The 17018-nt window shown below is 50.5% G+C and overlaps 1 protein-coding gene across 2 annotated transcripts in view; it reads right to left on the bottom strand.

Annotated features, from left to right (window-relative positions):
• Nucleotides 1–17018, bottom strand: part of LOC118215695 (ankyrin repeat domain-containing protein 11-like) — a 111551-nt gene that overhangs the window by 62304 nt on the left and 32229 nt on the right. The window contains exon 3 of one of the 2 annotated variants that reach the window (XM_035396647.1): nucleotides 858–896. The exons of the other annotated variant lie outside the window; for it this stretch is intronic. The gene's annotated coding sequence lies outside the window, so the exon portion shown is untranslated. The remainder of the gene's footprint in view (nucleotides 1–857; nucleotides 897–17018) is intronic. 2 annotated transcript variants of the gene reach the window in all.

Raw genomic sequence — 17018 nt, 5'->3', positions numbered from 1 at the left:
CACTTCAAAAGCGCTTTATTTCACTGCCATTTTACATTTCATCAGAGAAATCCATATCACCAGTTACCATGGCAACCTGGCAGCACAGCTGATTCCGTACTTGTTATTTAAAGAAAATGTGGAGGTTATCCATGGAATTCAATACTGAGGTCACCCATTTCAACAGACACTGAGATCTGCTCTGAAGTCTGGATTTCCATTCATCTGTGGCTTCGTAACCCACATCTGTAAGTTATTTCAGCACAGATATTATAGACTAACCAGATGGTCCGCTTCATATTCTTAACATTAAAAGTCTTGTTCCACTTCAACTGACACCAAAGGATTCCAAACTGATTCGGAAAATGACCAGTACAATACAGTGTCAGTGGATGGAAGGATATGATTGTGAAAATGACCAGTACAGTATAGTGTCAGTGGATGGAAGGACATGCTTGAAACCACCAGAGCCTCCTAGAGCTAAGAAAAGAAAGCTGAAATGCACAAATTGATCATCTGATTGATCTATAATAACATCAGTGACTTTCACCATCAGAAAAAGAGTTTCCCAGAGGTTAAATGGAGACCTGTATGCACTCAAAGGGTTAAGCTTTTTTTGGTTGATTCCCAATGCTCACAGGCATCTACCATCTATTATTACCACCAGCAAGAATGTAAGCACTTTTTACAGGTTTCTCCTGATATTGCAAACATTTCTGCTAACTGCACTGCAGTCAAACTAATTTTCCAGCTTTCTCTATCCGTGCACTGCAGATGTAGTAAAACACAAGGCAGAAACACACCATAATACTGCCATGTTCAGACACCAATAACTGACACCGACTAAACAAGCCAGGGAAAAGCACATTAGCACTCACTCATAAAATAGCTCAGCCAGCACTGGAGCACTCTGGGCCCTGAGAGAGACAGGAAAAAAAACGGCCTTAATTCAAAATACATTTTTTTTCTCTAGTTTTCTTTTCAGGAAGAGCTACCGATAGATGTGATTACGTTCCCGCCATCTGTCTCATCAGAGCAATCAGTGTTTTCCAAAATACGTTTGAAATTATGGTCATCGGGGAGCTTCTGCCAAAAACTCAAAATTATCTGTACCCACACTGCATTCTGACCAACAGCAACAAAACGTGTGCATTCTATTCTGCCAGACAGAGCCCTGATGCGATCAGCAGAATCTGATCTAGTGTCACCCAAACAGCGTTTTCTCTCTCGTTAACTGTGAACTGGCAGTAAACCCTGGCCAAAGATCCGGTACAACCACACCTCTGAGCAGGCCAATGACATCACCTCACTAAAACCGCTCTATATTTAGCCACTAACCCCCTGCTGTGGCACTCTGTCTCTCTGCCTCTCTCTTTAGTGTCCTGAAATCTGGGGCTGCCCCTCCCCCCGGACGTGCAGCTGCAGGAGGGAGGGAGGGAGGTGCGGAATGGAGGGGTGGGAAGCGGTGCAGGAGAAAGGGGAGAGAGGGAAGAGCGGTAGCTGCAGGCAGAGATAAAGAGAGGGCCATTGAGGAAAAGCAGGGAGGAGGCTGGGGTGGTGTGAATAACTGCACCGTAAATCACAGCCTCCCATAAACTCGCCTTCCATCTGCAGAAACCTTTCAAAGGGAGCCCTTTCTGTTCACCGCACCCCGCAGACGCCCCCCGTCCTCCTGTACCCCACAGACCCCTCCCCATCTCCCAGTACCCCAGACCCCCATGTGTCCCTGTACCCCGCAAACCCCCCTCCCCATCCCCTTGTACCCCACAGACACCCCTGTGTCCCTGTACCCCGCAAACCCCCCTCTCTGTCCCCCTGTACCCCACAGACACCCCGTCCTCCTGTACCTCGCAGAACCCTCCCCATCCCCCTGTACCCCACAGACCCCCACACGCCCCTGTACCCCACAGACCCCCATGTGTCCCTGTACCCTACCGACCCCACACGCCCCTGTACCCCACAGACCCCCAGTGTCCCCGTACCCCACAGACCCTCCTGTGCAGCTGATGGCCTGACATAAGCAGGACCGGTCTGTCTGAGGCGCGGCGCTGACAGGCTGGTTTCAGGAAGGGGAGCGTGACACGCGCCACGTGCTAGCGCCCGCCGCTTCAAACACCCCCACAGAACGCCGTCCCGCCAAGACAATCTGCGCGCGTTTGAAGCTCTACTCAGCCCTTTCCTGCGGGGTTTCAAAAGCACAGGGAGGGAGGGGGGCGTGCGCAACGCTCGCCTCTCCTTCGCCCGCCACGCCCGCCGCTGCTTTCAGAGCGGCTTCGTTTCACAGGCCCGAGCCTTTCTGCTTCAGAGGCGGCGGGCGGGCGGTGTCCGGCGCGGCCGTATTAAAGAGAGGCGCTGCGCAGTGCTGCTTTTGGCAGGTCAGACAGGGCAGGAAGAAGAGCGCACCTCTAAAAGAGCCAAGGCCTCCTCTCGCATCCTGCAGGTGGGCCTAAACATGGCCCTCCTCTGGAGTTACTGTAAAGGCTTGGCAATAGAACCAGATAGACACAATGCCAAATAAAGCATCAACTTGGATAAGGAGAACAGCAGAGATAGACGGGGGTAAAGAGAGAAAGAGAGATAGAGAGAAAGAGAAGGAGAGAGGAACACCATTGTCTACAGCAGTCATTACCTTGTGTATGAAGTTCAGCCACTGCATGGAGAAAGTACATTTGTACTGTACATTTCCTCCTCTAATCACTGCTACGGTAAACTGCCTGCAAGGCAACCAAGAAATCTTATCACCGCTCTCGACACTGAGTCATATCTGAGTTTCTGCATTAGCGAAAGGATCAGCTGAGCGGCCGTGTGGCGTGGCTGTCAGGTCTGAGGTTCAGCGCTGCCCGTGGCGAGAGACTGCCGGAAGGTTCTTTCCCCCGCCCCGCGCTGGTCAGGGTCGCTGGAAAATCCCAGGCGGGGCGCTCGGGCCCTGGAAACCCCGGCGGGGGCCAGACAACAGAGGGCCATTCATGCCCCCTCCCACACCAGAGCATGTGACCGCGCGGCCCGGGGGGGGGGGGGGGGGGGGGGCAGGGCGGCCAGGGCTTCAGCGCTCAGCGCCTGGGGGAGGGGGCACGCGGTGGGCCCGTCCTCCAGGGTTTCTGCAGGGAGGGGACTCAGACCAGTGTGCGGCCAGCGAGTTCAAAAGAGACTGAAGCGCTGAGTGAAGCACTGTGTGAGGCACTGTGTGAGGCACTGTGTGAAGCACTGTGTGAAGCACTGTGTGAAGCTCTGTGTGAAGCTCTGTGTGAAGCTCTGTGTGAAGCGCTGTGTGAAGCTCTGTGTGAGGCACTGTGTGAAGCTCTGTGTGAAGCTCTGTGTGAAGCGCTGTGTGAAGCTCTGTGTGAGGCACTGTGTGAAGCACTGCGACGTTCAGTGTGTCAGCAAAGACCCCCCTCGGTGAAAAGCATGAGCTGTACTCGCTCCAGAGCTGAGGAGCCGTTAGAGCTAAATGAGCCTGATACCCCAGCGTAGGGGTGTGTGTGTGTGTGTGTGTGTGTGTGTGTGTGTGTGTGGGGCTGGGAATGCTGACACAACCCAACCCTGCTACACCGGGCCAAAGGCTGCTTCTACCCATGTGTCATCGGTGAGAAGCACTCCTTGCCGAGAACGCCGAACCACACACAGGTTTCCGTCATCTCAAAAATACTCCTTGTCATCATCATCGTCTCTCTTTCCCAGAACAACCCACCCCCAGGCCTCCAAACCAGAGCTGATCTTGACCACATCACTCCTCGCTAAGCTAAAACAGAGAAAAATGTCCATTCCAACCATCCACATACTCATTCTCACATAACACAATCCTTTTTCCACCATCGCCATTCTCATCAACCACCGTGAAAACCTTCGTGTTTCAGTAACCCGTTCCAAGCACATTCTCTGACAAACACAACTCCCATCGTTAGGAGTAACCAATAAAAAATCTGATCAACCAACAAAGTGTCCATTTAGACAGAAAAACATAAGTGGCCAGGAATTTAATCAGGAGTTTATCAAACAGCAAACGTCTGAAAAAGCTGTGTTTCTAGCCTAATGAATACTGGCACTGCAAACACAGGGCTTTCAAAGCACAGAGGTAAAGCCGACAGACTGTCCAACTCAAATAATTAGTCGGAGAGACTGCTTTCAAAGTACCAAACCGGTGGTTTTTACACTGGCATCATTAATCATGGAGGGTAGCATACAGATCTTTTCTTTTCAAAGCTGTATTTTAGAAACAATGCCAGCCTATGTTTCAAATGATTAGCCCCGTATACAAAGACATTTATGACAGATTCTGTCTGAGAAACACTAGTGCAGGCTCCAGCTGTACCAGACACTGCAGGTACTGAGGGATCAGACAGCTCAGTCAAATCCCTACCAACCTCAAACATTTCTGCGCTCACTGCTAAAAGTCATTCAAAAACAATACTGGGCTGCTGCCTTGCTTGCAAAGCAAGCTAGCTACAATTATAGTCTCCTTTACATGCATTCCCTCCCACAAATTACATTTGCGCTGGATATGGACGGTTCTAAACACGACTCAGCTGTAGATAAGTGGACAGAAAAAGACTACTGCCTTCTGAGTTGCTAACCCTAACCCCTGCCGATCTGAATTTTGATTGTGATACAGACATATCGGCGTGACTAAGCTGGCACATTTCTCAGTCGCTCTGACAGTGTGTGTGTGTGTGTGTGTTTCGTATGTGCGTGTGAGCGTGAGTGCATGCACGTTTTGTATGTGTGTGCTTGTGTGCATGATAATGCGCATTTGTATGCGTTTGTCTAGCTTCCTGCGCGTACTGTACGTGCCTGTGCAAGTGCACGCGTGTGTCTGTGCTTTGTGTTTGTCCGTCAGTGTCTCTGCAGCAGACCCACCCTGCAGCCCCCTGCCACAGCAGGGCTTCGCCGATACGAAGCGCTCTGATCCTGCCTCGATCACAGAGAGCCCGAAAGCTGCTAACCGAAAAAGGAAGGACAAACGGGGCGAGCTGCGGGTTCAAAGCCAGCCAGAGACGGCCCCTGCCACGCCGTAAAAGACACAGCCTCAGTGGGGGGCGAGACAAAGCACACTTCTCACAACCCAGCTCAATCTAAACGGCTTCTAGTCTGTTCATCACCCATCTGTCAATACGTCCAGTAATGCATGCAAAACATTACCATTGTTTTCTCTTCATTCCCTTTGGAACTAGATGATTAGACAAACCCAGCATGCAGTTATGGAGCAAGACGTGTATTTCTAGTTTGTTTTTATTATCACGGGAAAGTGTGACTTGTTTCATAAATGCTCATATTTTCTCTGCTGTGGTAAAATGGGATTTCCAGGACAAATGAAGACTGCGAAAGCCCAACTGCGAAAAAAGTGCAATGCATTCTGTGCGTTTCTGAATGGGGTTTCTGGATCGGGATATGCCTCATCCCCACCATTACCCTTATTCACCACGCACACATTCAGAAACATTGATTCTATCAACACATTATATTACGTTGCTGCCATTTGGCAGACACTCTTATCCCGGTCTTATCAATATCCTCATTTATCCAACATGCATTCAAAAATCATTTATCCAGCAGACATTCATAATCCTAACTGACCCACCAAGCTTTCAGAAGCTCTATTCCCACCCCCATCCTCAGTTAACCCCTGTGCATTAAAAACCCTGTTCCCACTGGCCCTCCCATTCCACATTATTCACATGTTAAGGAGCTCCGAGAAAGAAAAATATTATTTCTAAAGCCGTGCTCGGTAGAGACACAAGCGCATGACTGCTCCCAGCTCTCTTCATGGAGACGTGGTCACAGGTGGACGTGCATGAGATGGAGGGCTTATTAGATTATCCACCCCAGGCTCGGGGAGCTCCTCTCCGCAGGCAGGTACACAGCAGATCCGGCTCATCGCATTCCCCCTCACGTCCCGAGCCCGAGACCGCCCCTCCGCTGCGGCTGCGGCGCGGTCGCCATGGCGACGGGCGCACGCCGGCCCACCTGGGAGAGAGCGAGCGGGGGGGGGGGGGAAAGGAGAGCCGCTCGGACCGAGCGCCGGAGGCGGGGCCCTGCGGAACGCCGGGCGGTCAGCGTCTCCCTGGAGACGGGCGCGAGCGCGACTGCGCGCAGGACGGAAGGCGGCTTCGCTCGTTCCTATAGCCGCTTCGTTAGCGCGCGCGGGAGAGAGAGCGGCGGGACGGCCGCCACACCCGGACGTCGGGCGACGGACGAGGACGAGCGCCTGTCCCTCACCGCTACGCGTCGTGTCCTCCAGACCAGCCCCGGCAGCGCTCAGTAGCGCAGACCTCAGGGGGAGCGCAGAGAGCACTCAGAAACCCCCTCCTGACGCTCCGCAGCCCCCCAGCCCGGGCCTCACTCTGGAGCAGGGCTGAACCCAGCGACCCGGCGGAGAGGAAATCGCATTAAGCCCCTCCTCCCCCCCTGGATCCCCGCAGCAGGGACAGATCCACACAGCACACGCAGTAATTGAATCTCAGAGCATCGCAGAGCGTCAGCAGGGCTCGCGATACATCATCCTGCGCCGGCATGCTCCGGCTGCGCCGGCTGCTCCGGCTGCTCCAGCTGCTCACATTCCTCACGGGGTTAAAGGCATGCAGAGTTTTTAATTCCCATATGCTTTCACTATACAATAAAGTTGCAAACAAAATTTTTTAAAACTTGCCGTAATATACTTCCATCTATATTTTCAAAGTGCATTCATTTGAAAATGGCAGATTCAATACATTTTATTCCTGTTATGCGAACGAGCTAAGAATGTTTCACTTTTGAGTTCAGCCAAGACAGCAGCCAGACATTCCCCAGACATGTAAAATTAAAATGTTCAGTACTGGAAGAAATACGCATTCTAGACTGTTGGTCAGAAATAGCAGTGGAGTCTTTGCTGAAATGTGCAGTAAACAACGAGGAACGCAAGCTAACAGAGCTCAGGACGAATGCCCTAAAGCAATCAGCCCATTGTTGTGGTGAAGGGGGAACGGCCGACTGGCGAATTTAAGGATAACCACTAAGCTCTCCGTGCTTCAGGTCCCGTTTGAGGAAGAGCAATCAAACTGCACTTTAGCCTTCTTCAAACCGGGGACAAAAGCTTTTCAGAAGACCAAAACATCCCCCACAGTTAGCTTCGGAACTGACAACAAACAGAAAAGGTTGAAAAACATTTTTGGAATTGCTCGTGTCAAAGGAGGATCATGCCGTGCACATCACTGTCCCCGCCGTCTAACCCAGGGGATTTCAGGGCTGTGGACTTTTAAGCCGTTAATATCCATAGCCGAAGCCGATTCGGCATGCTTTATTCGCCTAGCGTACACGGAACGCACACACTGCCAAAGCAGGAAAAAGGATGGAAAGTTCTACGCATCTCTGGAAATAGATATGACAGGGCCCTGTCATTTCTGGATTTTAAACGGTAATGACAAACAGACGACTGCGCTAAGCCTCCGTCTGAATGAAATGTGCACATGAAAGAAGCCGCCCGATTCCGGTTCAGCCGCCGCTCCCCCTACCATAGAGTAAGTCGCAGAGCGCTAGCTGCGCCACGGCTCTCTGAGCCTAGCCCTTCCCCCTGCCCAAAACGAGCTGGACGCACATTAACCAGATCAAGACCCGCCGTGCTTCAGCGGACACTTAAAGGCACCGCTACGTACCCCTGCCACAGCCCGCGCGCTACGCAAGAGCAGCATCGCTAACGTAATGCAGTACATAGCAACCGACTGGAGACCGTCTAAATACAACTTCAATAGGGTGTACAGGAAAGGAGGAAACCTGGAGGAGTAAAACTTTCCCGGTCGCTAAGCTGTGTGCGTAGTGTGTGTGTGTGGTGAGTGGTGTGTGTGTGTGTGTGTGTGGTGTGTGTTTGTGTGTATGTGAGAGAGTGTGTGTGTGTGTGTGTGTGTGTGTTTGTGTGTGTGTGTGTGTGTGTGTGTATGTGAGAGAGTGTGTGTGTGTGTGTGCGTGTGTGTTTGTGTGTATGTGAGAGAGCGTGTGTGTGTGTGTGCGTGTGTGTGTGAGGCCAACTCTGAGGACACCGGCCACAGTCAGTCTGACGGGTATGGATCAGCTTCCCCATTCCACTTCCCCCTTTCATAATCCCAGAGATCAAACACGCTCCAGCATGCCAACTGCTGTGTGCTACGTTCATTACAGCAACAGCCTAAGAGCTCTACAGCATGCCTACAAAATCACTGCACAACCCAACATGTAGAGAAATCACAGAACCATTACTTTCCAATATATTCCAATAATATACGCACAGCATGGACTGAGACCATTTCCAAGTCAGAGGGGCGTGTCTCAGGAGTAGCCACAGGAGGGAGGGAGGACACCTCACAGAGTGATGAGGACCAATTCACACCAAGCAGTGAGAAAGACATGAGACACACACAACGGGGAAGAAAGAGAATGCTACACTGGTCAGACGGACAAAGAAAGACAATGAGGGCGGAGCATCCGACGGGAGGGAGGGAGGGAGGGAGGGAGGGAGGACGGCCTGATTTACAGCAGGAGTTAGCACCGCGCAGGTGAAATGTTACGGCGTAGGCTACGTCTAGACGCTGCGGCTGCTCGGTCCTGCTTCCTCAGCGTTTATAAATTGCGTCGCCTCGTTCTCTCCGCTACAGGGCAGAGCCAAGGCCAGTGGCCTTGATATTCATGATTAACGCGTGATTGAAAATGATTCGCCGCTGAACGAAGGTCACGATTACCAGGCTTCATTTGCAGGAGTCGTGAAGCAGAAACGACGGAGCGCGTTTTGACGAGCGCCAGCGCTCCTCGCTAAATCGAAGAAGCGGCCGGGCCGCTGGTCTGAAGCGACGGTGGCGTTCCACGTGACCACACCCCTTCACCTCCCCCCACCCCCCCCCCCCCCCCCCACCCCCCAGCAGCTCTTTAATGAGCCTTCCTCTTTCCCACCTGAGCTTGTCTAAGCGGCCTTACAGTCCTGCCATTTGGGACGCCAGGCTAGCCCCGTAGCCTTACACCAAGTCACATCCCCAGATGTATGGAGATAAACAACTGCAGATGTGAAATTCTCCTCACCAATTACCACCCTTAATGAAAGATCTGAAATGAATGATTGAGCTGCTCTGGCCTCCAGGAGATGAGAAAGCCAAACCCAGTTCACCAGCACGTGCTTCCTTTGCACCAGTAACCAGGACTCGCTGAAGAGCTTAGTCAACCCTGTTAACGACGAGCCACAGATTAACCAGAGGAAGGGTCTGACTCCGCAGAGAGGAATGCAGCAGTCACGCCGTGGCGATGCGCGGGGAGGCTCAGCGGCACCGCGGCCGCGTCCTCCGCTCGCGGCGCAGCGTCACTGCGGGTTTCTCCCAGCATGCAGCAGGTGCCCGCGCCCAATCTGCCGGAACCCGCCGCTCTGACCGCGGCTCCGCGGGAGGGTTCGGCCATAAATCTCGCTGACGCAATCTAATGGAACTCGGTATTACGCCCAGCTCGGTAAATAATGGACTCCTCACAGCCAAGAAAGATAATACACCTCACCGGGGGACGCAGGGGGAGCAGCAGAAACCACATTAGGAGCGTTCAATGGAAAATATTCACAAACCAGGACTGGAAATCACTGCAGTTGCAAGCTTGTGAGAAAATGCTAATAATGCCAACAGCATCGAAGCAGCCAGCAATACTCTGGAGTTTCAAGTTTGTGCAAAAGGAGATTAAACAGCAGAACATGCCCAAGTCCACCAACCATACAGCAGCTACAGAGCCAGGCTACAGAAGGGCAGTATGTGGCCCCATCACTGCCTCCAACTCAGTTAGCTCGTTCAGTAAAATGTCTCAGCGGACTCTGAATACTGTGATGCATAGGAGACTCATGACAATATTTTCCTGTCAGTTTGAACTTTGGCCACACATGGATGTGGAATGTAAGGCTTAAAAACCTCAGGTTTTGAGCCCATTTAAAGATCCACAAGCCACACACCAATTTCAGCTCCCCCAGTTATCCTTTGCCATAGCAAAATGGTTCCATGAGGCAAAACAAAGACCAATTTTGTAGATTGTACCCGTTACCAAAAATGATCAGAAAGAAAAAAGTATTTTCTGTGAGAAATGCCACATCTTAAGATAGTGAAAGCTGTTTTACTCAACAAAAAATAGTGATTGCTAGCAGCTGAGGACTTTCCACTGCCTGCACAGAACAGTTGAATGCTTTTGACTGCAGTGGGATGGGTTAAAACAGCAACAGTGCCAGGCAGCAGGCTGAATCAATGGCCATTACGATACACTGCAAACACGGAAAACAAACGTCTGCCAGCAGAGACAAGGCAATGAGAAATATGATAATTGCACTGCTAATCTGGTTCAGAATGCAGAGCCTATTCCTGTGTTGAGCCATTCCCGAGGGCACTGCAGCACTCTAACTCTGAAGGAAGCAAGCTAACTCTAAAGGAAGCATGCTAACTCTGAAGGAAGCATGCTAACTCTGAAGGAAGCAAGCTAACTCTAAAGGAAGCATGCTAACTCTGAAGGAAGCATGCTAACTCTGAAGGAAGCAAGCTAACTCTGAAGGAAGCATGCTAACTCTGAAGGAAGCATGCTAACTCTAAAGGAAGCATGCTAACTCTGAAGGAAGCATGCTAACTCTGAAGGAAGCAAGCTAACTCTGAAGGAAGCAAGCTAACTCTGAAGGAAACATGCTACCTCTAAAGGAAGAATCCAAAGCCGTTCTTCACACATGCAGGAGCCGGCCAGTAAAGGCCCATCCCTCCAGAGTTTTTAAGCACACTGCCCTTTTAAATGGGGCAGGAATACCACTCTGCTCAGCCCTTCATAACAGCTCTCCCAACACTGGGGTCTGGACAGAGCCGTACGCAGACAGCGATATACGCTCAGACTTGCTCAGCATCACAGAATAAGTCAGATTAAGGGTTTGCCACGTATGCGTGTAAGAACAGGATTTTAGAAACGCTGATAAAAATACCCAGGATTCCTTACACGGTGTAGGAGAAGCAGATGTGACAACGTCATGTTCATGCCAGTTTATGTTTGAGTATAGTGCTAGCAGTAATCCTGAGGGTCTCTGTAATCGAGAGTCAGTGTCTCTTCCAAAAAAGCAAAGTCAAGTACAGAACTGCAGAGAAAACACTTTCAAAGCCAGAGAAAAAAACCGTAGACGAGTCAAGGCAGCATCATCGGAAAGGCAGAAAGCCTATTCCCTGATATAAATGACAAAGGAACATCCAACAGGACATACCTTTGCCAGTTACCTTTTGTCATATTCTTTGGGGGTGTTTCATACTGGCTGGCAAATTCCTGTCTTATTTTCATTGAGTGAGTATTGTAATCTATCTCAATATGGCAGAATTTCAACATTTGTTCTGTAGACTACATATACTGAAACATGCATTGAGTTCTGGTGCTGCTTTTTGTATATGGACTGTAGCAAGCAAAGTTGGGTTCCTCATCTGTAAAAGAGAAGAAACAGTGGACTAAACAGGATGAGGGTGGGGGGATGGGGGGATGGGGTTAGCGGGTTCTCCGGCCGCTGCTGAAAGGTCACTGAGACCCTGCCAGGAGTCCTGAAAAAGACGGCCTTTGTCCTGAGGGGCTTTGGATGTGAAAATAAGAGGAGTGGGGCAGGGGGAGAGGAGCACAAAGGCCGGCCATAGAGAGGTGCCAATCCAGCCACAGAGCCGGGCGCGAGAGGGGCTCACCCAGGCTCAACCCCGGGACCTTCTTTCAGGGCCAGATCAGATCAGCACCCCCCCCCAGGCCAGGCCACACAAAGGGCTGCCGTGACCGCAGGGCCCGGGGGGGGGGGGGGGGGACCGCTTCCTCACACCCGTCTGATTTAGCTCGTTTCCACGGGCCGCGCTCCTGCCCTTCCGGATCACTGGGGTGACGTGGCATTGTGCTCCGGGGCCACGCAGCGAAGGACGCCAACGCCGCTATTGTTCAAAATCCCTCGAGTGTTGACACCACTGGTTACTGTTCAGCCTGGAATTCAAAAGGCTTACTGCCAACTGGGCTCCGACACCAACTGAGCAAACCAAGGAAGAGCACATTTAACTCTGCAGGTTTTGTGATGCAAGACCGATTTAACTGAAATTAAAGATGAATATAAATTAATAGAATTAAAAGAATAACTGACCATTCAGAACATTAAAGCAATCGTGCTGGCAGTGGAGGACGCACAATGAGGGCTTTCACTGATAATGTAGTCAGAACACTACCAAAAAAACACCTGGGAAAACAGCAGCATCCACTACACAGCACAACTGCAGTTTATGGACACGGTCTAGCTGGCCCTAGAACACACAGAGTGTAGTAGCGCAGGATTTAAGGATTGCCATCTACAAATTCCCAAGGTTCCTCCCTCCTGCCCGAGTCACTACAGGGGCTCTGTTCATCAATTACTTTAAATCACCATCGATTTTCTCCATAGAGCTTCTATTTTAGGTTCCGTAGCTACGGAGGGTATTTTCTCTAAAGTTTGCTTCGCACTAACTGACTGGCTGTAAACAAAAGATTGCGTGGGATGATCTCCAAGGAAACTGGATATTTTTGGGTATTTTCTTACACGTAGGACTGAAGGTGCTCGCCATCATCATATCGGCTATACTTCAGCCAAAACAGTTCAACTGGACGACCATTTAACCGTTTGGTTGGAAAGAAAGTCCCTGGGAAGGTTAAAGTTAAAGTGTTAGACTTGGCGCAATGAAACAAGTCGCCTGACCGACTTGGCCGGTGGCCAAAGATCATCAGAGGAGGCGGGTGCAGCTATGTGGCATACGGTCTGCACTGCCACAAACCTGGAGTAGTACACTGCCCAGTCCGCCCCCTGCGTGCCGGCAGAGAGAGCGTGCCGGGGGCCAAACCCACACGGGCCGCCATATGCTCTCAGGCAAAGATGGCTAAGCGCACACGCGGGAGCTTCCTCAACGTGGGGAAGGGAAGAATTACGAGCTGAACTTTCTGAATAGTAATTTGCCATTTTGTACATTTGAAGGCAGTGCGGTTCCTCCTTGGGAAGGGAAGGCGGCTGTGGCAGGGGAAGGGTTAAGCCCACAGGGACCCATCTGTTGCCTCGTCTGTTCCTGGCTGGCGTCTGGCCCGGCTTGGCTCCCGCTCGGACCCGGCTCGGTCAGGGAGTGCGGACACACAGGGAGACACTGCCTCCCTTCTGCAGCTGACCGAGCACAACATTCCAAACGGCCATCTCTCTCTGCCTCTCTCTCTCTCTCTATCCCTCCTCCCCGCTTTTCTCCGTGTCCCTATTGACCCTCTCCTTCTATCCCTTTCTTACCCTGACCACCTGCGCAAATCCTACTTTCTATTTGTCTCTCTCTCCATTCCACTCACTCTCTATACACAAACCTCTCAGTGCCTCCAGCTCTTTCTCAGAGTCTACATCTCCACTGTGTCCTCTGCATTGCTCCTCTCTGCCTGAATGCCAGGAGGCTTCTCTGGCTGCAGCGCAGTACTGGACCAGGGAGGACGCGCACTGGCACATTTCCAGAGGATGTGCCCACCTGTGCCCGCTGTGCGCATGCACTGCCTGCCTGCGCCCCAATCACCTCGGTAACAGCAGGAAGGCACTGGCTGCGTCCTGCTCTCCCAACGCAGTGCATCAGAGTGGAGGGATCGATGACATACCCCACTGACATCCATCCTTCCTCACCTCGCTGCGTGACAGTCAGCTGTGGGGCGGAGCTCTGAGTGGGGCGGAGCTCTGTGTGCGCCGTCGCGCCGGTCCCCGCACGGTGAAGCCGCGAGGCCTCCACGTTCAGTCCCGCCGTCTGCGGGTCATCGACGCGCGTCTCGCCTTCGCCGAGCCTGCGTGACGCAGTCAGTGCTGCTCACGCGGTAAACGGTCCCGAGATCGCGGTACCAGCCACAAACACGACACTCCCTGCCCGCCATGTTTAATTCATCAGAGGGAGCTGGGGAACAGGTTGACAGTGAAAGAGACTAAAAAAAACAAAAGGGCTGCTCTATTTAATGGCAGTTGAAAGAAAAGAGAAGTATTCCCTTCATGAGGGCATTGTGTAAGGAAGCTGTTAAAGCCATAGGCTCTGCACTCAGCTGGTCCTACATGTGGAAACTTCAATAGAGAAAATAACACCATACATCAATTCTAATTCAAAGCATGAGTTCTCCCCAGCATACAAGTTGGGGCCGATTCTGAGATTATTCCAGCAGGCCAGCTGTAGCGAATCAAAGCCAGGGATCGGGGGGGAACAGAGAGAGCCCACATGAAGTGGCTGAGCCCAATAATAGAGGAGCACCTGGATCCGGAGCAGCCCCGGCCTGATTAACCCTTTCAGCTGCTCCGAGCGCGGAGCGAGGGGGCCGCCGCTCTTACCCCACATCAATGGGCCGCTCTTAAAGAGGAATTTACCAACAAAAAATGCACCGCGCCGCGCGCTACGTGCTACGTGCTCCAAAGGCAGTCGTGCAGGAACATGTGTGGGCATCGCACCCCGGGCATGCACAGCCTCTTCTGGGCGTTTAGCGTGCTCTAATGGGGCTACCTCACAGTGTAAACAACAGCCAGCACCGCAGGGCTCCTCGGCAAACAAAGCAAAGAGCAGAGGATGAAGCCGAACAACCGAGAAGCGAGGCACAAGCAACTGACAAAACACGCGGGAAACAATAACGCATCTCTCACACAGGAGAGGAATACACCTGGGACTGAAGAAGCCAACATAAAAGATCATTTGAAACCGAGAAAGGAGAAGCAATCAGAAATGAGTGAGGGGACTTCCACGCTGAGACACCAAAGACTCGCGATGTTTACAGAATGATGCAATTAAGCGACTTTCTGCGACATAGTACGCGAGTGCTAAAAATAGCACGGCCAGGCTAGCAGCGTCTCACTACAATTAACACAATCAACCATTCAAGCACCAAGCTGATTTAAAACAGACAAGCTCAGTCTGAGGTAGAGACTAGGCCGCTTGCAAACTACTTTCACAGGGAAGTTGTGTGAGCAAAGATAACTGCAGCTTACACTCGAGAGTCAGTCTCACACACGGAGAATTGCTGGATTAACTAACTGAAAATGAACAAAGGGCACAATCAAAGACTATCCAGTAGCTCACCGGGGCGGTAACAGCAACACACAATGGTGCCAGTAACCGTCATCTGAACAAGCGGTTGTCAAACACTCCAAAAGAGCAATGCAAGAAGGTCAGGTTTATGGCAGACAAACCCGGAAAAGGTATGATTTTGTTCATTCTGGCTTACTATTAGCCAGAGCCAGATTTCGTTCATTCGATTAGCCAGAGAAGCTAGCAAATGTTTTGCTCAGAACCATGCCAATGAAGAAGCAGTCAAATGTGACAGATAAAATTAATGTCCCCACACATCTATGGGAACTTTAGAAACTTCAGTGTAAATATAAGCCATCAATGTGTGACGATGACAGTGTGTACAGTGCAGCTAGTTAGTAAGGCAGGCTTGAAAGTTCACTTTGTTAATTACCGCAGTAATAAGACAATGTAGATGGATGGAACATAGAAAAATGGAGTATTGCATGCTTGATCCTACATAACTTTCCCAGAATGCCGACTCCCATTCACACAACCCATAAATGGTCAAATTCCGCCACACTGCCAGGTAAGGTGTGAAAAGTGTGAATGACTGTCTTTAAAATGTAAAGAAAAAACTAAATAGTCAGACAACTGTAGGGCATGAAATGAACAGATAAATTCTCAGGATTTTTCTTTTTTTGCAAAATGAAGAAAAAAAAAATCAGACAGTTGGTTATGAGAAGGCTACAGAATAAATGAATAAAGTGTCAAACAACCCAGCTACACACACACACATCTTATAACTGTGAAGTGCAATTTATCAATATTAAATTGCAACTGTCCATTTTAAAGAAGATAAACCAAGGTTTCAAACCAAGCCACATGCAGGTTCAGAGCAGAAGAGGACATATTTGCATTTGGGCATCACAGCCACCTGCAGAGCAGCCCACGTGACTGGCAAACAGTGAGGAGGATGAAGAGGTACGTTCCCAAGAGCACAAGCTGTGAACGTACCGATCTGGTCAGACTGTAAGGAGGGGGCGCAGTGACAGCAGGACACAGGCGGGGGGGACGGGACGAAGGCAAACACAGGAGCGGTGGGGCTAGCCGAATAATGGCCAGGCCCCCTCTGCGTGGAAAATGGCCGAGACAGACCCGACTGTGACTGGGGCTTCAGACCCAACAATGGGAACGCCTGGAGCGGCTTCTCTCCTCTCGTCTCATCCTATTATTCCAACGCATCACCGTTTCCCCGAAACAAGTCACCCAGGAAATCACACTCCGCTGATTTTTATGCTTTCAAAATTTTTAAATGGGCCATTTTGTGCGCCAGGAAACGAAGCATAAGGCGAGATTGCATCTCAAAGCGGGCATTTCGCCAACAACAAAACAATGACCATGATGTTACTTGTCAAAGTCGCTCGTAGAATAGGAATATTTATGATATTCGGGATATAGCCTATAGGCCCCTGTATTTATTTGTGTTTCCAGCCACAGAACTTCAGAGCTGTACACCTAAGCTAAACTGTGCCTATGAAATCCAAACTGTACCTTTCTAAACTGTGAATACCCCGGCAATTCAAAAACGTATGTTACCCCAAAACTGCAAATGACTACAGTCAGCAGGACATGGGGAACTATCAAAGACAATTAGCCTACTGTTGAGTCAGCCATAAAGATATAAAACATGTCTGATACTTGTATTCAGAAATAACCATTTTAGAATTATGGGAAAAGCACAAGCAACTGGTTTGTACAAAAAAATTGATACTCTTCTGTATTTCACCAATAACAATAAAAAACATTATATAGGCCTACTCATTTTCCACAGTGCATTTCATTGATATTAACCTTATTCAGGTAGGAATCATATGGAACTCAAGTTCAGACCATAATCTTTTAAGTCTCCATTTTTTTGTCCTCACACCGAGTTTGCACAGCAAAGAGCTGAGAGTCCAGTACAGAAGAGCAACATGGGCTCCACAGCGCAGACGCACAGGGGCCTGACTCAGGGGGAATATGGCTGAACACCTCCATTAAACGCTTTGGCTTTCAGATCTGGAATGTGGA

The sequence above is a fragment of the Anguilla anguilla genome, chromosome 16 (genome assembly GCF_013347855.1).
Source record: "Anguilla anguilla isolate fAngAng1 chromosome 16, fAngAng1.pri, whole genome shotgun sequence".
Taxonomy (NCBI): Eukaryota; Metazoa; Chordata; class Actinopteri; order Anguilliformes; family Anguillidae; genus Anguilla; species Anguilla anguilla.
Note: the sequence above shows the minus strand (reverse complement) of the source record. Positions and strands in the feature narration are given on the sequence as shown.